We start from the raw sequence: 23,521 nt of genomic DNA, 5'->3' as shown, positions 1-23,521 counted from the left end.
ATGGAGAGTACTTTAAAGATGACTGAAGTTTAAACATAAGAATAAATACACAACTTTTTATAAATAAATTCTGAGTTTTTGGGGTCCCCCCCATACGTACCTTTCCCTAAATTAACTAGATTGAAATCTATCATAAAGGAATCACAGGTTTTCACTCCCTTCAGTTCTCTTTGTCAACTGTCAGATAGATGCCCTCAAAAACAGGTATTGGAAAATAGACTACCGCTGTGTATTTTAGTCACGTGCGTTAGTTCCACCACACACTGGGCACCGCTGAAGTAAAATTGGCTATTTAATCCACAGATGTACATCTATAGCTCCTCAAAAGGGCGTTTACTGACTTGTACTTCAGTGGTACCTACATTTAAAAGCCAAGCATTGGTATCAGCTACCATCTCATAATCTCTTTTCTCTGGGCTGTTCAGCTGACAGACCTCTTCTTCCTTATGACCTCGGTGACAGGCCCAGCTCATGGGATCTCAGCACACTGTCTTGTCCAGGAGTTTGCGGATTAGACCAGCCAGTCTCTCTCGCGCCTGGGAAAATGAGGCACACTCTCATCCCTGAACAAGTACCTGTGTCGGGGAACAGAAGGGATGTGTTGAATGGTCCTTCCCTTGGCTTCAGTCTCAGGAAGTGAAAGTGAGGGAAAAGTCTGCAGAGCAAATTTGGGACACTCTTACCCCACGAAGTGGAAGCGTACTCCAACCTGAAATTTATGACACGTATCCAATTCATGGGATCTCTGATATTATAATGTCTAGACTCCATTATGTTCACCAGAGCATATTGTTGTGTGTATGTACATGCTCTCCTTTAACAGACCTGGTCTTCTAGAAGAAATTCAGCTCAATCAGGCAGATATTTTTGTTGGTGATGTTATGAAGTTTATGATATTTGGGGTTTTCTAACTGTCTCTGTGTACATTGAAAACACGACCACTTAAAATCTCAAAGCAGTGAATGCAGTCGACTCCTCCTTAATGAGGGTGTTGTCAGAATTATCTTTGTTGAGGGCGTACACCTGCATGTAGCTGGCATCTCCAATCTGGGTCTACCTGAAATTCACCACTGATAGTAATTGATTTCCTTCCTCAGTCAACTTAATAGAGATCAAGAGTGAAGTGGCACTTGGTTACACACACAATCTCAACGACTGTAGTTTTGCTATTGCCTGTCAGTTCTTCATTTACGGTTTCCATAGAGTCTGAACATGCTTCTGAATTTAATTTTGAGGCATTGACTGATTCCACAGCCCCCCATGCATCTGAGTTAGGGAGACATCCTGCACTACCAGGTCCCAAATGAAAACTGTCTCCTTTATCATGATCAACTTTGTACCTTTTAAATGTTTAAAATAGTTTTATAATATTTCATTCTCCTTACCCAAACATTGAGTGATAATATTTTATTCTTATTCCCCAAACATTAGGATCAATAAATGGATTAAAAAACAGAAATAAAAATAGGCTATAAAGTTAAATGAAGCTACATTTTATATTAATGATATATCACTTTGTGTGCTTAGAAGAGTCCAAAGTGATATTCCTATCCAATATGCTTCCAACCCTTTCCAGTCCTGGTTTCTCAAGGTAGAAGTCGCAGTTGTCCTGGGTTCTCCTTTCCCTCATGCTCACCTTCCATTCCTCTCTAATATCTATAATTCCTACTGTGGAATACCATTATTTTTCCCACACTGTCCTAATTGGACCCCTGATCATCTGTTGTCTGAATTAATGAAATTATTTTATATCTACCCATGTCAATTTCTCATGAGAAAAATAAAGCAATAAAGAGATTTACTCTGGGGAGACTGCAGATAAAATTTCAGATTGATGTTCAACCTTTCAACTTTGATTGCAGGTATGTGTGAGGTAAAAGGTAAATCTTGGGATGTCTCCATTAATATTTATTAAAATAAGAATTGTTGTTTTCTTAAGCCCATATATGTTAATTCCCAAAGAAAATGTATGGGGTGAGTTAAAGAATAGTTTAAATACAGCATGTTTCTAAAATTGCTATTATTACTTTCCTTATTGTTATGAAAAATGTTGATTATGAAAACCACAGAGAAAATGTGCTGTTCTGTAGAGATCTGATGCCTGATGTTTTATAACCTGTGGCTAATTCTTAATTTTATTGCTGGATTCTATGTTATAAAAATAATTTTCAAGAGCATATTATGTGCTGTTTTAATGTATACTGCTTATAATTCATTTAATTAAATATAAGAAAAACAGGCATGTAAGGGAAAAATCACATAACAGTCATGCAATGCACATAGTTGAAGGATCCCTGATTTTTTTCTTAAGACTGAGATGTTTGTCAGCAAGAGTTTGATATGCACTTATATTTATGCATTTCTTATTTAGGGAGCTGCAGGCTGTTGTAAACTCAATTATCTTTTCTTTTTTTTTTACTTTGCTACCTCTTAAAGGTACCCTGTCTTTTAAAAATATTTGGATGTAACCAAAATACCTCAATTTAATCACATTGAATTTTAAGAAAATAAGTTATCTTAAAAATGTTAGATTTTTTATGCTATAGTTTTTATTTAATCTGCTATGAGAGGCAACAATTACATGAGAACCAGACTGAGAAAAGCCACTGAGGTATTGTTTTCAGCACCCAAATGGTCTCCGTGAAACAGAACATCTAGGGGTATATTTTCTTTTAACTTGACTTCATTTCCCTCTAATTAGTAGTGTGCAATGTACCATTGTGATGCCCGCCTCACCCCCTTGGTTCTTGCACCTCCCCTTGGGGATTTCCCAGCTGTTTTGCTCTCCTGTTGTAATTGAAATCTTACTTGTTCCAGCCTGTAATTGATAGTGAACCCAAGCATTTTATGTTTGTCATGCAACAGATGTACAAGAGAAACACTCAAAGTGGCATATGGAAAAACTGCCCTACTAGCATGAAATCAGATCCACTCTTAGAGCACCCTTCCCTTCTCTCAACATTCTGTGCTTTTCTACTCCCTGCACGTGCTTTGTGCTGAACGAGTCAATATGAAAATCACAATATTCATCAGTCATATAATAATTCTCCATCCATGTGAGGGCTTCCCTGAATAGTGCGGTTTAGTTAACAAAGGTAGTAGGGTTCTCTGTGTACTTTTGTCAAATCTGGTCACCAGTTTTAAATAAAATAATTAAACTTACATGCCTACCTCTATACCTGTCAATAAATCAAGAGGCGTTTGAATTAGTTAACTATTTTTCTTAGGTTAAAAGTAAAAAACTACCGGCAACTGCAAAAGGAACTTCCAAATCAGTTAACTATTGTAATTACATTTGTAACTTAAGAGTCAGAGCCTTTGCTTCAGAACCAATGGTATATTTCCAATATAATATAAAGAACCTTTGAGTGACTGATTTCATATTATAGGGTGTATTATTTGTAAAAAATAGTGCAGGTTGCTTTGTAGGCTCTTTGGGAGGCTTTTGTGTGGATAGGTTAGACCTCCTGGCTTGCCCAGAGTGAAAAATGACAGGGCCTGGACTGAGCAGGTTAGAGCCTGATGGGAATCTCCCTCATCTTGGGACAGCAACACCCTCTACAGGTAGAATGAGATGTCTCGTTGCACATCCATTGCACCAAGGCTTTTTGGTGAAGTACCTAATGAATTATGGTCTAAAAGGGAAAAAATGTAGAAGTGAAATGTTTGGATAGTGGTGAAAGAAAGATATAATGAATAACAACTTCATATTCAAAGTATTTTTTCAATTTTTTAACAGAAACTGAGCCAATCTTCGAGAATATAAAGACCAAAATAGGAGGAAAAAAATAATTGACAAGTGTTTTGGGCATGCTAGAGTACCAATCAAGGGCCTTAGAATCCAAGTTAGAGCTCCAGGGGAGACCTGAACAGCCAACTGGCTAACTGGGGCAGAAGACTGAATGACTAATAGTGTTAGAGAGGTATTTTTGAACACTGATTAATGATATTATCCCCAGTAGATTTGAAGATAGAGAAGTAGAGGCAGGAGTATGAGTTAAAGGGCTGTTTAAATATCCCAGTCATAGCCTTGGCTGGCGTGGCTCAGTGGATGGAGTACCAGCCTGTGAAACAAGTAGTCACTGGCTCCATTCCCAGTCAGGGCACATGCCTGGGTTGTAGGCCAGGTCCCCAGCAGGGGGCGTGTGAGAAGCAACCACACATTGTTGTTTCTCTCTTTCACCCTCCCTTCCCCTCTAAAAGTAAATAAATAAATAAAATCTTTTAAAAATAAATAAATATCCCAGTCATATACCAGGATTTAACAGTAGGCCTGGGGAGTACCACTGCATAGGGAGACATTTCAGAGGTGTCCTTGGCATGACATTCTCTCAATGTGGAAAACACCCCAGGTATTTGTAGTCTGACTGACTATTTTAATATCTGTAAAGGTGGGAGGAATACTGGAGAAAAAAGTGCAGACTTTGGAGATAAAGTAAAGAAACTGGGCACGTAATGTCTCAGAAATTCTGATGATATATCTAGATTCTGTGTAAAGTAACTTTAAAAGCAGTAATCTGGATAGAAGTCAGTTCAGATACAAACATCAAAAACATTGCAAATTAACCAGTTATACTTTAAATATGTTTTAAATCTTCCAAAGAGGTCATTTTTTAGTATAAATACATTGAGAAATTAACAATATAGTGTTATTTTAAATTATTTTAATACCACCCTTCCTTAAAAATAAATTCTATTTATATAAAATGTATTAGAGACAATGATTAAAATCTCTTTATCATATTTTGCAGTTTATAAGAGCACCGATTGGGTAATCATTAGAGGAGGTCATGTCCTTTCCTTGCACCTGGTTCAAAATTTATTTGCAGTATCTTTCTTTTTGTTCTGAATTATTCAAATAAGGTACATTATTTTTAAAGAGATCACTTCTCTCTTGAATGAAATTCTGTTACCTTATAAACACAACAGGGAAATGAGTTGTTTTAAGTAATTCTAGTACATCATATTTTCCATTTAAATGAAAAAAGAATAGAAATGTGGCATTTACATTTAGCTGTGTTTGTAATAAGACATAGCTGTATGCTCCTGTGTTTTATTTCACTGGTAATATTCAAATGCAAATATTCACAAGGGTTTTATGTACTACAGAGCTTCCTGCTAGTCTAAAAAATTGTGTTATATTGGTTCAGTTTTAATGAACTAAAACAAAAGGTTGTCAAATATATCAAATACATTTTAGGTATTAATATCAGGGCAAGTTTTCTGTATTGAAAGCCTGAGGAAATTTTACATGATTTTTAAAGAATATATGAATATGTACAGAATAATATTTTATTTATGATAAATTCAGAATTTGTTCTTTCCAAATCATCAACAATGAGCATTGTTTAAATGTGAGTATTTTCTAAGATTCCATTAAATGCAGAATTTGAAGTGCACGGTACTGCTGAGTTTGATTAGCCTACATCTCTCAGATAGCTGAAGTGGACGTAGAGTAGACCTTTGGAAGAGGAAGTGGAAATGCCTTCCCAGTTAGAATCTAGTGAGCTGTCAAGATTTACAGAAGAGTGAAAAATGAGAAAAAGATAATGTAGAATGAAATATACATTCTGTAACATGAATATATATTTAGAAACCTGGAAGTAATGGTAATGAGTACAAAACTGGAAAATTTGGCATAGTGGATTAATTTCACTTTTAATTTTTTATGCTTTAATTTTAATTTTTCATGCTTAATTTTTCCTTTATGTTTCAGTGAAAATTTAGTATTCAGTTTCATTTATACCGTCTTCTTATCGCTACTGCATTCTCTGGCACTCTGATTAAAAGGGGAGAGGAAGAAGCCCTTGGTGTTTACTTTCATGGGTGTATATTTGGCGGTTTTGTAGTGTAACTATCTGTTGCCTGGGGATTCTCTTTATCTTCCTGAAGCTTGTTTGATGAAAATATTGCCAAACTTTATAACTACAAAAAGATGGCTTGGTAGATTGCTATTTGTAGAAAAAGTGACTTAAGCACAATGAATGGAGACATGTAATACTTTGTACGTGTTTTTAGTAGGCTGTAGAACAGGGCAAAATTGGATGTGAGGGGCTGAAAAAAGAGAAGGGCTTCTGTCCACTGCATGGTTTTGTTCTTCACAAAGTCCAGAAACCATTCTAGGCACCAATGAAGCAAAAGTAGGGGGGAAATAAGCAATGCTCCAACGTCAAAACACAGCTCAGCTTTTCTTAGATAACACAGATATGTAAGCAGAAATAACCATTTAGTGAAATAAGTGCTGATGTAGGTGCACAGAGAATAGAGTTAACTTCTCTGCCTTTATGTGTGGGGTAAAGGCGAAGACATAATAAAGGAAGAAAACTATAAATAGAATTACTAAGAAGGTCAAAAAGAAGTTTGATAGGCAATGAGACTAGGTACCAAAATGACCTTTCAAATAAAAGAAAGAATATGTAATAACATTTTTTAAGAAATCATATACAAATGATATTTAAGTATTAAAAATATGATAAAAGAAATACAATTTTTAAAATCTGTGTAACATAAATTATTGATATTCCAGACCTCAATTTAACTAGACTGTTGGGGAGAAGATCTCACATCACATTTTCATTCTCTTTTATTATCAAGAATTGTAGCACCAGGAAAGAGGAGCTGTGGGTGTAAGAGAAATGGCTTTTCATTTTGAACTTCAGTGCTCACTACCGTGGCCAATATCAAATTCAAACAAATACACAGTTTCTTTCGACTGTTTCCCCATGTGACCAAATGTTCTCTCACTTTTATTTTTATCTATTCTGTACACAGCTGCTGTTTTCTTTGTTTCTGATGTTTCAACTCACTTAACATTACTTTTAAGCTCAAACCTCAGTATTTTTCACACCTGGACAAAGAAATGCTGGTTATTTTTTATTTCCAATTCATCTTGCTTTTGCTTTTCTACCGTTATCCCAAATTACATGTCCAGGGTCATATTCAAACTTTTCTCTCCTTACTTTTCATAATGAGTGAATATATTTTTATCCTTAAAATTTTTCCTGAATATGTATGTATTAAATCAACTGAGGGAAGGAGGATAATCAAAATGAGAGCAATCTTCCCTTTCAAGTTTATAATATATGACTGTCTTCTAACATTTTCCATGCAAAAGAAATAAAGTCCATTGATTTTAAATTTATTATTCAGATGCATATAGGCATCCTAGTACAAAAAATATTTGTTGAGATAGCCAGATGGTCAGGAGAACAAATTTTATAGCAGCATAACAACCCCCCAAAGGAAAGTTAACCCAGCATATAACACAGATTCAGTGGGGAAAACAGAACTGCGGATCATCCATCACCTTGTGTCACGACCTTTGCAGAACCCACTAGCAATTCTGTGTTATTGAATCACAATGACAGACCCAAATAGGAATGTCACGACTTTGCTACGTTCCCTGGGTCTTGCCGCATCACCATCACCAAATTTATATTCCCTTCCTGGGGACACTTTGGAAGATTTAGAGGCTTTTAACCTAATCTGAGAGGCTCCTCACAAACAGCTGGAGCTTTTCCAGGAGCAGAGGCCTGGCAATGTCAACAAGATGGTCTCGTCCACAAGGGAGTCCAGCCGGGTGTGCGGGAGCTCTGGGATACGCCATGAATTAGTTTTATATGCTCCAAGGGGTAATTTCCTGTAAACACAAACTTCAAAACCTGCCAGAGGAAATTGTTTTCCATTGGAACTAGGCCTAGCCGGCGATTGTCTTTAGCTACTGTGTCACTTTGGTAGGCAGTCCTGAGAACATGACGTGCTTAGCCCTTGGAGTTCAGTCTCAAGACAGAACCCATGGCCAGTTAACTGTACATACCACATTCCTGTAATAATTGTGGAGATGCTGTTTCCCACCCAATTATTTAGGGTATTGTTTTTAACTTTTAAATAAGCTAACTAAACAGATAATTTTGACCTCAACTTAAAATAGGGTTGCTCCTATAAATTTTAAGAGTTCATTCTATTTAATGCAGGTAGCATCCAGATTAGACAGAAAGGCAAAGCACCCTGCAGTTCATTAGCCTTTGGCTGAAGTGTTCAATGGTACCGTAGGAAGCTTCATTTTCAGGTATATATAAATATACCTGGTGGCATTTAAATAAGGGTTATGCATTTTGAATAACTCATTATATTTCTTTACAAAAAAGTATTCTTGCTGAAGGACCACCAGGAAGGTTAATTCTTAGATTCCCCAATGTATATGAGTTTAGCATCTTACGGCAACCTGTTAGTTGTAATAGCTACATACATGAAGAGCACAATATGATGACTTTTTGTACTTCCATAGCTAACACCTACAGAGTTTGAGAGGATTTTAGTTTTATTCTCGGCTTTTACAAATTTTTTTTTAATCTGTAAATTGTAATTTGAGGCAGGGTTGTAATGTATATGCATGAAAACGTACATAAACACTTAGATATTAGGCATGTGAAGTTTATATTCAGGGAAATGAATTGGCAAACATATGTTAAGGGGACACTGGAGTTTAAAGACTGTGTGTATATAAGGATGCTATATTATTGCATAGGACTGAATTTGTAACAGTTCAGTTTTTTCACTCTCCCAAAAGTGTTATTTTCTTCCATAGAAACAGATATTTTGGTAGCAATTGAAGTGAACTTAAGTATCTGTCAGCTAATTCTCACCTATTTAAGCATCACGAAGTGAAGCAAGTCATGTTTAAGTCATTCCTGTGAGTAATCACTCACTGTCCATATTTTCCTACATCAACCAAAAATTTGTTCAAATTTCACGTTTATGATTTTGAAGTTCTCTTCCTGTCTGTAGTGTTAATTTGAAAGCTGGTAGTTAAATGCTTGTAAAGGCCTACTCTGCAAATATTATTTGATACAACTTTACTCATAAAATTGTGACCTCTTTTCTGCATGAAATTGATAACAAAAGCAAAACTATAAATAGAAATAGGGAGAAATGCAATAATCACCACTTGTTGAATCATTCATCTATTAAACATGATCGATTATGTACCCTAATCAAAATAGCCTTCCAAGCATTATGAAGAAAACAAAGGTAAGAAACAAGGCCTACCCTTAATATGGTGGTACTCTGCAAATTGGAAGGACAGATACACTATAAGCAAACAAAAAATATAACTTGATGTTGGCCACGAGGTGGAACAGAGTGTGTGAGGAAGATGAGATTATGATCCCCTCGTCCTTGGGGGGAGGGAGGATGTTATGGAAAAGCTGGCACTTCAGATAATGCCAACACACTGACTGCGTTTGCACCCACAAAAACCTGAGTAAAGGAAGGAGAAAATACATGAACAAAACAAGATCTGTGTTCCAGGGAGGAGCTTCAGTTCAGTTTTTTAGAAAGAAGGAAGAAGGAAGTCAGATGGGACATATTCCCTAAATGTCACTATGAGAAATCAGGAAAGATGGTAGAATAGTGAGGGGACAGCATCACTGCTCTCTTTTAGGTACATCTGCCAGGTGTTAATGTGCAGGATTATTGGGAAGGGGAGAGGCTGGTTGGCTGAAAGCCTGCTTGGTAACATTATATATTTAAAGTAAGGGCAATGGGAATGAAAATGAAGGAACACTTTGAGATACAAAAAGACTTGACAACTGATTCTTTTTTTTTTTAAAGATTTTATTTATTTGTGTTTAGAGAGGGGAAGGGAGAGAGAAAGAGAGGAAGAGAACATCAATATGTTGTTGCCTCTCAAGCACCCCTGCAACCCCAGGCATGTGCCCTGACTGGAAGTTGAACAAGTGACCCTTTGGTTCACAAGTCAGCACTCAATCCACTGAGCCAAACCACCCAGGGGGGGCAACTGATTCTTTTACAGTGGGCAGTGGCAGGGCATTAAGATTCTGAGGCAGAGTGGCTTGGGCCATGTTGGTTCCATCAACAAATATGGGAAGCAGAGGAAGGCTGCTGCTGGCCTATGAAGTAATTCAGTGCTGTACGTTAATGTTGTACTGATACAGCATCCCTGAACTAATAATTGAATATCTCTGAGTTGATATGGATAGCTATTGTAGAAAATTCCAATTATAGAAAAAAATACACGTCTTTATGTTTGATTGATCATTTGGGAAAGGCATTTAGACACTCTAACCTACATTTAACCACATAGTATTATCCTATTTATAGTAAAATAGAGAAAGACTGAGAAATGGGTAACTATTACTCATATGTACATACTCATCCATGTATGGTACATATTCAATATCCACTTACATCAATATACATAATGCTTTATGTAAAATACCCAGATATTCTACAGATTTGGTTTTGCATAAATATCTATAAAATATTACTAATCAAAATGTATCATTATTAAAGATAAAGCTTAGGAAAAAACATATGGCATTACAGTTAATTAAAGTGTTGAAATTTCTGCAAGATGTTTTAGATACTTTGTTGCATCCAAGGACATTTTTAATTCTGTTTTAGTTATTAATCACCTTTAAATACACTGAATTCAATTCTATATCGAATTTTGTCATAAGTTTATTATAAGTTCCAGTACTAATGATTATAATCAGACAATATAATTTTTGTTTATAATCTCTAGAGAAGTTTTTTATCCTGGGGTGAATTGTGTTTTTCTCAGCCAGCTGTGCTCCTGTGTATCTACCCTTTGCGTACTATTCTTACGTCAGAGAAGACTTTCTTTCTGAGGTGGTTGATCAGTTACTGTCATCCTTTAACTCTGTGAAAATTGTAGTGACCTCCTGCATTTTAATCTGAATCCAATAAAACACTTAAGTATCTGCGTAAAACAAGGACCATATTTGAAATATTTTCCCATAAAGTTGTACCCTAGAAAAGGAGACATATAAGGAACTATGTGGACTTCTTTGAGCTTCTGTTTTTCTACTGACATTTTCATTATACTACCCAATTGCCAGGCATCTGACTCTCAGCAATGGAGTAATAGCTGCTGGCAGCCACGCTCTCATACTAAGGTGAAATGGAATTTGTGCGTAAGTTTCCCCCACAAATTGTAACCCTGTGTGCTAATACAGTGACTCCCACAAATCCAAGGCTGAAAGCTAGCCACTCATCATGACACCAATTAATTTGGACACATCTTAATATACAGGCCCATTTCTCGGTCTCAGATTTAATTTGGTGCTTCAGATGAAATCCTATTTGTGAAAATCAAATAGAGGTTAACTGAGATTAGGCTGTTCTGCTGTATAAATGTCCTTAGCTTTGACAGGCTGCCAATGTGACATCTAGGTTTCATTTCTGTCTCCGCATCAGTTCTACCTCTCTGTCTCAGAGATCATTTCCTCAGGCCAGTTAACAAACACAAGAGGTACACAAGAATTAGTATGCCTGTCACAGCTGCTATCATTCTGGAATTCCCTTGTAACAACTCAGAATATAAAAGACAAGGAAAACAGTGCCTGCTTAGTGCAGCTTAATTTCAAGTAAAGATTGGTGTCTGGAAGCCATAACTCATGCTTTATACTGTCAGTTTAAAAAAAAATCATTTTAGCTTGAAAGAAAAGATGCCTTAGGCATATTTAAATAAATAAAGAATGTTATACAATAGTCAATACAAATAATAACACAAATTCTGGGTCAACAGTGTAGTATGCACCGAGGAGCTGTATGACTGAAGGAGACACCACTGTGCAAGAGGTAATGCCCTCGTTGCTCGAGCATCCACCCATAGGCAGCTCGGTTCTGTCACTCCTGGTCCTCTCTGCCTACCGGAGTCTGCAACAAGCTCCGGTATACACTCCTACACTTGTGTATTTACCTACCCTGAGGAACCTTCCTTTTTTAATAGCTGCAGCCCTTTCCGTTCTATGTGTTTTCTATAAATGCTGTAACTTCGGTACTTATGCCCCAGGCATGATATCTGTGAAAGGGACAATTTAAAAAGTTGAAATTTAATTTAAAAAAATTATCAAACTCTAATGTATCTATATACTTATCACTTTGAATTCATTCTCCTCTTCCTAGAAATGAAAAAGTGATTTTTTTAAAGTTGCTGATGCTATTGTGAAAGTAATCAACTCTTCATGTAAGATATCTTGAGTTGCTTTGCATATTTATGGGCCATGGATAGATTAATATATCTAAAATTCATGCATTCTGTACTCAGAAGGGATCTAACAATTTTACTGTATTGATATCTACGACTTGGGTACAGGATCTCAATTTAAATGTCTTCTAGTTTACATGTCATTCATCTTTTGGTTTCTTGTCATAATATAATAGTTATTTTTAAAATTAATCTTAAGCATAAACTGCTACAATGCTAGCCAGTGAAAAGCAGAGTTCTTGTTGCATTTTTTTCTTTCTAGTTACAAGGGTTTGCTCTGACTTCATTTAAATTGAGGTTTTATTGATGTTTTTCTACTATTTATAATTTGACTTGGCCAATTTATTGGGGGGGGGTTGTTTCGTTTTTCTCTCAACAAACTCAAAACCAAAGGTAATAAAAAGTTAGAACAATTTCCCTTTTATCTAATTTGTATATGTTTTAGCCTTAGGGTTGAATGAAAATGAGTTAGTTTTTAATATAAACTTCACATTTCTGAATAAAGATTTGATGAGTTAAAATGGGCTACAAACTTTGAACTACCCTACAGAACCCAGAGTTCTAGGAAATCTAGTTGTCAGCATCACAAAAGGGATGTCTTTCTCTTTCACTATTTCAAGTCAGGTTAACTGAATATAATTTTCTACTGTAAAATGCACCCTTTTCTGTGTACAGTTGCTGTATGTTGGACAAATGGATGCATTTGTGTAACTGTCACCATGACTGAGATATGGGCAGTGTCCCTTCTCCCCAGTGGCTTCACTGTCCACCCCCGCCTGTGGTGCCGTCTAAGGTCACCTATTCTCGTATTTTTGCCTCTTTCACAATGTCATATAAACATCTCACATTATGTACACTTTTGAATATGTCTTTTTAATTGTTTTATTTTAATACTGACATTATTAATTTTATATGTTTAATAATGTCATTATTAATTTTATGTGTCTGTTTATAATATCTAATAGAGACAAACTTCATTATCATTTGCATGCAGTACAAGGTAGACTTTTTAAACCAACTTACACAGATGATAAAGGAATACATTTTGCCCATATTATTAGCAATATTTTGATATAAGGTTTATAATGGCATTTAAGAATAATCACTGTGGATCTCTAGGGTGCATTTGCTAAGTTATTCAAATTTCTTTAAAAAAATTTATTTTGTTGTCCTTGACTCCCTGAATACTTTGTCACTTTTTTCTTAATATACTGCCTTAGTATTTTCTTAGACAAGTCAATGATTTATGGACATTTAAATTATTTTAGCTTTTCTGTACTGTTCTATTGAGCACTATCTGATAGACTTTAAAAAAAAACAGTGATATTCTTACGTGATTGATGATATATAATATTGTTTGTAGATGCCCATGGTTTTACCTTTAAAAGTCAATTAAATAATGTAACTAAGAGAGATCTATATCTTGGTATTGAAAGTATGCACTTTTTGGATGGAACTGGAGAGCATTATGCTAAGTGAAATAAGCCCGACGGTGAGGGACAAATACCATATGATCTCACCTTTAACTGGAACATAATAAATAGAAGAAAAAAGTGAAACAAAATATAACCAGAGGCACTGAAGTTAAGAACAATCTAACAATGGGCAGGGGGGAGTAAGGAGGGGACAGGGAGGAGAGGGGATTACAGGAACTACTATAAAGGACACATGGACCAAATCAAGGGGGAGGGTGGAGGTGGGGGAGGGAGGGGGGTTCAGCTGGGGTGGGGTGGAGGGATGAGGAGAGAAGGTACACAACTATAATTGAATAACGATACAAAATTAAACTTTAAAAAAAGAGGACAAAGGAAAAAAAGTAATAAATGCAATAATAGCTAAGGAAAAAAAGTATGCACTTTTAATAACTAGGGATAAATTTGGTATTTAGTTCTGTTTTGAGTAATATCATTAATAGTATTATGAGGCCTCCATGTTATAAAAGCATGTGATTACATGTATATTTTATCCTGATAATCCAAGATAATTCTCCCATCGCAAGATTCTTTACTTAATCACATCTGCAAAGACCCTGTCATCATGTAAGGTAGGATTCGCAGTTCCCAGGGACCTCGATATCTCTGGAGGTCATTATTCAACATTTCCTTTGGAGGAAAAGCCCTGACTTTCCTGAAACCACAGCTGGTTTCTTCAGCAAATCAACTCTTTATAGCCTCTGAGCTTATTGCATATTCCATTTATTTAGAATATTGCCTCTTTTCATCATTTAGGTTCAAACGCCATGTTCTCTTATCCCTACTCTATATTTTAGAAATCTCTTTCACACTCATTCTTTAGCTTTGTATTATTTTTTTCACAATCAGTATAACTCTATTATTTTATTTGTTTATCTAATTGACTCTACCGCTATAAGGCAAGGTCTTTGTCTTGTTCATTGATGCAGTCCCTGAATTAACTGTATTGCAAGAGCAAGGTAATATCTTAAATATATACTGAGTAAACAATATAGTATTCCAATCATCAAAGTGAATAAACAGAAGCTCGCTGGGGACAAGTTGGTTAAGCTCAGAGAGATGGTAGTGGCTGAACTGAGATTTCATCTCACAGTCGTCTAACTTCAAAGCCCACATGTTTTATGTTACCTCTATTTTTTAATGGAATTTAAATTTAACCATGACCTTTATAGGTATATATCTACATTAGTCACAAGAAGAACCAAACCTGCAAAGGACATCATTTGTATTTTTCTAGGGAGTCCTGGAGAGTGATAATTTTATAAGCACTATTGAAAAATCTTTTTGTTTCTTTCCTGATATTGGGCCATTTTGGAGTCCATGTCATGACCTTGTGCTGAATTCAAGCTGAGGGAACGATTTATGTAAGTCTTTGAATATGTTATTCAGTATGGTCTTAACATGAAAGTTATCTTTCAGTCATCCTACTAATGATTCTGGAATGTAAAAGTATTCATTCTTTGGGTCGTTTAATTAATATATGTAAGGAGTCCTTAGGCTTTAATCTAATACTCAAAATATAATTTTATATGTGTAATGCTTCTTTGTCTTTCTTTTTTTCATTTATTTTATTGAACTTATTGGGGCAGCATTGGTTAATAAAATTATACAGGTTTCAGATACACAATTCTATAGGACATCATCTGTACATTGTACTGTGTGTTCACTGCTCCCAAGTCAAGTCACCTTCCATCACAACGTTCCCGATCTCATCTTTCTATTTGTTTAAAGATAAACATTAATGCTTCATCAAATGAGTGTGATCACTATGCAAAAGATTACTAAGATAGTTGGTTTAATGAGAATGGTTTCCTTCTATAGTGCATATACTTTGTAATTTCTTTTGGCATCATTGATGGTATCAAGCTGTTTGTCTATCAGCCAAATTCTTAAAGCACGGCCTTTATGTGCAGTTGCTTGGGTATGCTAGAAAAGAAGAATCTCATCATGATGATTTTGTTTTGAAACACATAGATTTCTATCACCAAATTGGCAGTTTTGATTTAGCCAGAAAGATAACCAAACAAACTTGCTTTAAGCTTTTAAAAAGCTTTTGTAACTCTCTCTGCTTTTAATGTTACTTGGGGTGACTATTACATAGCAAGGTTTAGGACCAGTCCTAAATGCCGTCCCACTATAGTAAGAAAAATATACAATGTGTCCAAAGGAGGGAAGGGCATTATTAACATTTGTTCCAGGCATTGTCCAGACACGGGCCAAGTGGGATGAAAGCATTCTGCAACCACTTTTCTCTTTCAAATGATTAGAAAATGCTACTAAGTTTATAATCAATTAAAATTTAAGTTAAAGAATGACATGCCATTGATTTTTAAATTATGAACATAAATATTTTAAAACTTACAGAAGTGTTTTAGTCCTGCATAGTTTATCCTCTATTCTTAATGTATTGGCTTTGCCGGTGACAGATGCACCCTATAGCTTGGGATACCTGGCGATAGGATGCAAAGACAGCTACAAAACCCATCAGATTACCTGGGTGAAAACTTTTGGATAGATTTTTGGCTTTTATTTGGGGTATTTCTGGAATATGTTCTATTCTCTTACCTTGATTATTCTGTTGAATTGGAAAATTGAACACAATAATCCTATATCCAATTGGACTTACCATTTTGAACATTCAATTATGTACATCTTATTTCAAGCAACTGAAGGTGAGTTTAATATTTATTAAAAGCTGTCTTTCGCAATTCAAAAACAATAAATTTATAATTTTTGTTGAAAATAGTTTGTTAAGGAAAGGTTTTTAACATAGATTTAAAATAGTTAAACAGATTGAATAGTTTTAAAAGAGATTCTACTTTTTGTTAATAAATAAAACATATATTTGATGGTCCAAATTTAATTGATGCATGTTGACTGTGTAACAAGCTATAAAAATTTTTAGCTGCAAAACAAATATAGCCTTCTTTTAAAAAATTGCTTTCAGGCTCCAATCATCTTTGAAGTCCACATAGTGCTTTGCTTTGAGGAATGCTTTATAAATATTACATGTTTTATAAGTTTAGGTTGAATGGATAAACACATTAGATGGCATAAATGCATAGAAATCAGATAACCTGACATTTTTAATAACTGATATAGTGTCAGAGAATCACTTCTGTTCATTAAAATAGGCATTTTATGGTTCAGAACTAAAATATACAAATATCTTGAGCAAGTTTGTAAGCTCTGATTTAAATTATTTAGACTATTTACTATAAGAACACAGTTGCTGAGATGCACTAAAATATGCTATGTGAATAGGGTGAAATTTTGGGCACTCTTCAATAACTAGTCTGTTGCTAAAAGACCAATACATTATCATTGGCAGTTAAAATTATATTAGGATGTCTTATAAAAATTCATTATCTAATGGAATTCACTGGTTAACTCTTTAATATGAAGAAGCAACTGGCAAAATTATTTTCATTCCACATTATAACATTCTCACTTTTAATTATTTAATCTATTTTTGTCTATATATTCACGATTTATTTATTGAAGACTGTATTTATATAAGTAAATATTTAAAGAAATTGTCTTTATATATTATACTTTAAATATTTTAATATAAAGTTAGCTATATATGTATTTACTCTTTTTGATAGAATATGACTCAATATGCTGCCTTTATTAGATACATTGTACAAAAACGCTGTGATCATCAAAATTACCCAATTTTTACCCTCTAATCTTTACAAAAACCAAAAGCATGTTAAACATTTATTAAAAGTAGAACTGTATTTTTCTGCTTAGTTCATAAAAATGACTTAAAATTTCTTACTATGTATAATGTTACTGTTAATTTATAATCTAATGGAGAATATGACATAGAATATATTTCAATTTCTCAAAAATTTCATATTTTTAATTTTTACACTTCTTTTACTAAATGTATAAATACTTATGTATTACAATCCCTATAAAACTTATAAATTATTTTCAGTACATGGTAAAACTTTACAATGCAGCTCTATAAACAAATGTATTAGCAAAATCTATATAATACATATGTGAAAATTCATATTCATCCAAAATTCAGGAATTTAGCTGTTTTTATAAAATAGATTTTCTTTTAAAGTGATAATAAAAACCAATAGTAGATTAATGATTTAAAAAATTTCAGGTATCACAAATTCAGACTAATCTCTTGTTCTGAGTAACTGTAGTACTGTATAAGGAAAATTTCTATTTATAATTTTGATTCTAAAGCATGTCAAGAATTAAATGTAAGTCCTGAATCTATCCATAAACCATGTACATTTTAACTTTCAGCTAATTTAATCAGGTGTCTACTTCCTAACAATTGTGTATAAATGTCATTTTACTGAGCATGCTAAACACTCAAGATCTGAATGCCAAAACAAAAGTAAGTATATAAAATAAGTAAATCTTATACATATGTATGTGTGTATAAACTGAAAATCTTAATACTTAGTATATGTGTGTGTATTTAGCCAATCTTGTTATATAGTTTGCATCTGGAGGGCATCATGCTCAGTGAAATAAGCCAAATGTGAAAGACAAATAATATATGGTATTGCACATATGTGAAATCTAAAAATAAATAAATAAACCAATTTTATAGCCAATTTCATGGAAACACAGAATAGATTGGTGTTTACCAGGAGCTAGGGAGAGGGGAAAACGGGTCAATGTAGATCAAAGGGTGCACATTTTTAGTTATAAGAAGTGAAGGTTCTGAGGATTTAATGTACAGCATGGTTACTATGTTACTGGGCAGGCACCACCTCGGAGCAGGTCTGCCTCAGGCCGGCCTGTGGCATGTGGGTTCTTGACTTCTTGCAGGAAAGATTTCACAACATGAGTCCAGGTGATTTGGAGAGTGTGTTTATTAAGGCTGGGGCAGTGAAACAATGTAAGGACTTAGAGTAGAAGAAGTAACAGGGGAGATCTTAGGAGGACTGCTTTGTCTCCCTAGAAAGTTTCTAGGAAAGGAGTGAGCCAAGGCAGGGCTGCTGTTAGCTCGCCTGGAAGTCAGAGAAAAAGGGGGCCCTGGAGACAGGATCAGGGGGTAAGCCCTGGTTGAGCTGTTGCTGCCCACTGCCCCCTGGCTGCAAGCCTCCTTGGCACCCTTAGAATTCAGCCCCAGAAGGAGAATGGCACACTCTAGGGTGAGCCCATGCTGCATCTTCGTTCTGAGGGATTTTTATCTTTTTCCCCCAGGTAAGAATCTTAGGGGTGGAATTCAGCAGAACATTCATCAGTCTTCCAATCACATTTTGATATATTGATATGTAAAAATAAGCACATAGAAGTTTTGGGAGAATATTCCTGGGTCTGCTCTCATGCTTTATTTTTATCTTGGGTCTGTCTGGTTTTTAATGGGGTTTTTGTTATTTGTTTCCCTGACTTCATTCATCCTTGGGTTTAGGTGGCACAAATGGCATTAACTGAGTCTTTATGGTTCTTTATTTCCCAGGCCAGGGAGACTTAAGCTATGTGTTCTTTGGTTAGGGAGAAGAGGTACAAGCCATTCCCTCTCAAGTGTCCTTGGTTAGGGGTGATCTGTTCTTACAGTTCGCCAGCTGACTGTAAGCTGACAAACTGTTTGGCCTTGTTTGATTTTCTTTTCTCAGTTTCCCCATTCCACTTGCCCAGGAATCTTCCTAGCTTCTTACTATCCTGCCTCAACTGTAGTTAAAAATGTGGTCTTGTATACTGGAAAGTTGCTGTGAGTAGATCTTAATTAAGCATCCTATGTTAACAATGTATAGTGATAGCTGTGTTACCTTGATCTAGTATTCTACAAAGTGTATACATATCATCATATTGTATATTTTAAATACATATGACTATACTTGTCAATTATTATTAAATAAAGTGAAAAGGAAAAGAATTAAAAGCCGGGGGACAATTGAGCTGAAATATGCTGCTTTATACTGACATATTACAAATCCTGATATAAGTTGAGGCATAGAATTCAGTAACAACGGAAACAACTTCCAACATTTTATAAAAGCAGGGCTCACACAGATTGCAATTATAACAGTTATCAGTTGACATAAAATCACATAGACAAACAGTAAGAAATCTATGAAAACAAATGTGGAAGATAAAAGAACTATCTCCAGGGCAAATTAACATGTTTCTTAGTGAAATTTTCTAGACATGTTGCTAATTATTTCTGGTTATTGTATTAAGGCACATTGGGAATTGAATTCACCACAAAAATCCTCACATAAGGATAACAATTTCACACGGGGACAATTAACAGATGTTTTTATTTTTAAGTTGGGGATTCTGGTCACAGAGTTTGCAGAACTGCTATGAAATTAGGATGACTTAATAAAAAAGTTCCTGCATCATTTACCGCTCCAAATTTATTTCTCTGAGAAAATAAATAGTCTGGCTTACTCTCTTAAGGATGCCATTTAAAATCCTGCCTTTTTCTATAAAAACAGACTAAGTATTTGGTGGAAGATATGTTGTGCCTTTGCTAGTGAAGTATGACTCTTATGAGTTTGGCTTCCAGAAAGTCTCAGAGGGATATAAATGGTCCATTTAGCTTATGTTTATATAAACCCTATTACTCTATGAGGTTCAAAAAGGAAGAGCTAGTATATTTCTGTGATTCAGTTTTCCTCCTGTTGCCTATTTCTTTCTGATCCTCTGAAGTATCTTCATTTTTTCCTAATCCAGAGTCTAAGAAAGCTCTGAGTGGGAAAATATGGTTGCACTCATTTATCTAGTGTAAAACACTGTTTTCAGCTGAACATGAAAAAATAGAGATGAACAGTTCTACCTTTAACTTACAATTGTACAACAGAGAATTCAAGGTCACTAGCACATAAAAGGCTTACAAAACATAATAACTAAAACATTATTCAATTTGAAATTACATTATAATCAGAACATAGTATCCATAGCTTATGACTAAAATAATTTTATCAGAGGAGGAATCATTTTAATACTCAGTGAGTACAACAGCAGCTAGAAAGTTAAAGGTATTGACAAAAACAAAATGAGACAAAAACCCTGCTAAGACTAGAACAAGTAATCATTTACGTGGGTTCAAAAATTCTTAAAGAAGACAATTTAGGTGACACATTTATTTAACACTCCACGAAGTGGATCATCTCCTTTGGAGAATTGCACATGGGGCAGAAGGCAGAACTTTCGTACAGGGCAAAGAATAAAGAACAAGAAAGAGAAAACTAGAAAACATCTGGTTGGCTGGGGCGGAAGAGTCAACCTTGTTTGGGGTGAGAAGGCCTGGAGCTGCCTCTGTTTGGGGACTGGCTGCCAGGATGGAGCGCCTTTCTGGTCAAGCGGAGCATTTACGGGGCCACTAAACTTATTTCACCTTCAGTGTGCTGACGCAGCACCGCAAGCAGAGCAGATCTGTCCTGGGCCTAGAAACTTATTTTGACAAATATGCCTTCATTTTATCTTATATTAGTACTTAATATCATGTACAGCATATGATGTAAATATGATTTAATTTGTATTTTCATGACTATACATAGTCATTGAAAACACATATAATCACTTTAACCTAAATGTTTATAAAATAATTTGTTGGAATAAGATAAACATTAACATTTGCTGATTATTCATAATGGGTCTACTTATCTTAAAAATTACTTACTTTGAATTACTGTTTGACTAAAGAGTAATAGGTAATCACTGCTTTTATTTATATGAAAATATCCATAATTATATTTTCTGTTGAACTTCATGTTTGCCCATTCCAGTAAATTAGACTGACGGGAAATTGCAAAACATATTTTAGCAAAATAAAATAGTTACTCTCCATAATGTACTTGTAAGGATCCCATGAAAGTCTCACTAGAAGTGTTGCCCCTTATTTCAATAGGTTCCAATAATAAAACACCTCCATATTTATTTCCATGGTAAAAGTCATTAACTTTAACCATTCTGGACTACAGAGTGAATAAATAATATAATCAAATCCTTTCTCTGCCGTCCCTTCAAGGTTGTTCATTTCAGTAAAGAATCCAGCAAGAAAACATCTTTTGAAATGTTTGCTTTTCCTCATCCACTATTTTGGGAGGAAGCAAATGGAAAGTTTTTTCATGGGAAAAATAAGTAAGTCAAAGCTTGAGGAGGCAGCCCCATTAAGGTTTGAGAGCCCGGTAGAATTCGGCAAGCCAGTGATTCAGGTAGCTTCCTCTTTTATTTGTTTAAAATGTGGACTGCGCAGCCAAGCCCTTCACGCTCAGTTAGGGGAAGCGAAGAGCTGGAACACACTTGCTGGTTTGGGCAGCTGGCAGGACCCCCTTCTCTGCAGGGCACTTTGTTGTGATCGTGCGTATTGACACCCATTTGAAGTTTGACTTTAAAAACCTTTGGCTTTTCATTTTAAATAAATCATCGCAACTTTTGGACAAAGACCACTCATTCCTCTTTCTTTCTGCTAATGTTTCTGGCTTTGTCAGCATTTGTAATGTGGGAAAAGAGCACTATGAGTTATTAATTAGTCTAATGATATGTTCTGCATAGTTTTTTTTCCTACTTCCTTTTCTGTTGGCACTGTGCCACAGCATAAGAGTTTATATCCAGTCAACTTCTATGACCATGTAGGATAAATGAATTATTATTTAAAAATTACATGCTGATTAAAATTGGAGATGAAGTAAATCTCCAGAGAAACATCACTATCAAATATTTTCATTATAAAAGTAAGCAACGATATAACTTATATGCCTGTTAAAGGCAGCAATACAACTATAAAAGGGAATTTAAGTCTTACTTATTTTTGACACATTTTAATTAAAATAGGTTTTGTCACTTGCCTAACTTGTGTCCAAGGCTAGGAGAAATGGACATACATAATTTATCTGAATTTATGAAGACTCTGTTCCATTCAAGAGTAGTATAATAAAATCAGCCAATATTTCTAACTTTGACATTAGAAATGTATTCTTAAAAATGTTACCAATTAAGAAGCTAAATTGAGACTGTCTTTTAGGAAGGAAAGGTTTGCATATTTTATATTTGATATCAATAATTTATTTGGACATATTTATTTTGGCCCCCAATGAAATATTTCTCTAGAGTGTTAAAAGGAACTCCTGGGATCGATTATTTATCTACATAAAATTAAAAATGTAATTAAATGCTTAATTTAATTGGAATGAAATTGCTTAAGTAATTTTACTCAAAAATAAAATAGTATTACAATGCCACAAGTATATTCTAATAAAATAGGAACTGAATTAGAAAACGCTAAGGTATTTAATATACTCATTTAAGGTGCTTCGTTAGTGCAGTAGGTAGCGCTTCAGTCTCATAATGTACTCATTTAGCTTTCATTTGTTAGGTAATTTTATAAAACACAATGTGAATTATTGCAAATAGTTAAATAGTTGGGCTATATTTAGCAATATGTATCAAGCAGATAGATGTGAAAAAAACAGGGAGGGAGGAAGGAGGGAAGGAGGGAGGGGAAGAGAGAGAAATTGATTTTATACAAATTAAAATTCCCAAAGTAGTATCCTTTAAAGACAAAATGATATTGTTTTTTTAATCCTCACCCAAGTTCATATTTTCATTACTTTTAGAGAAAGAGAATGGGAGAGAGGGAGAGAGGAAGAGAGAGAGAGAAACATTTATACAAGAGAGAAGCATCAAAAAGTATTAGTCTTCTGCAGACTGCCGTTTCAATAGAGACAGTGAACTTCCAAAACTTTATGATCTCAACATGTTGACAATGCAAATGGTTATTGCTAGTCAACGGAGTTCATTCTCTAACCATACAATACTACTGACACACCAAGATTCACAAAACCATGACTTGTTTCATGAAGAAAAATAAGTTTCTTGAAGTACCCATGGGGATTGAAAATATTTGTAAAGTATACCTAATCTTCTGAAATATCTACAAGGGGAGTTTCTCTTTCTACTCTCCCTAGGGTGTACACAAACCAGGAAAGGAACAGTAATGCTAACTTAGGCAAGGAAAGGGACACTATTTTAGAAACATTGTTCTTTGAGTGTGTCTATGTGTGTGTGTGTAAGAGAGAGAGAG

General features: G+C 34.8%; 1 protein-coding gene across 5 annotated transcripts in view; it reads left to right on the top strand.

The window, feature by feature from the left end:
• The window catches only part of PCDH9 (protocadherin 9), an 859,618-nt gene that overhangs the window by 364,397 nt on the left and 471,700 nt on the right, over positions 1 to 23,521 (top strand). The gene's annotated exons all lie outside the window — the stretch shown is intronic.

This window comes from Desmodus rotundus, chromosome 13 (genome assembly GCF_022682495.2).
Source record: "Desmodus rotundus isolate HL8 chromosome 13, HLdesRot8A.1, whole genome shotgun sequence".
Lineage (NCBI taxonomy): Eukaryota > Metazoa > Chordata > Mammalia > Chiroptera > Phyllostomidae > Desmodus > Desmodus rotundus.
This window is presented reverse-complemented; position numbering and strand designations above follow the sequence as displayed.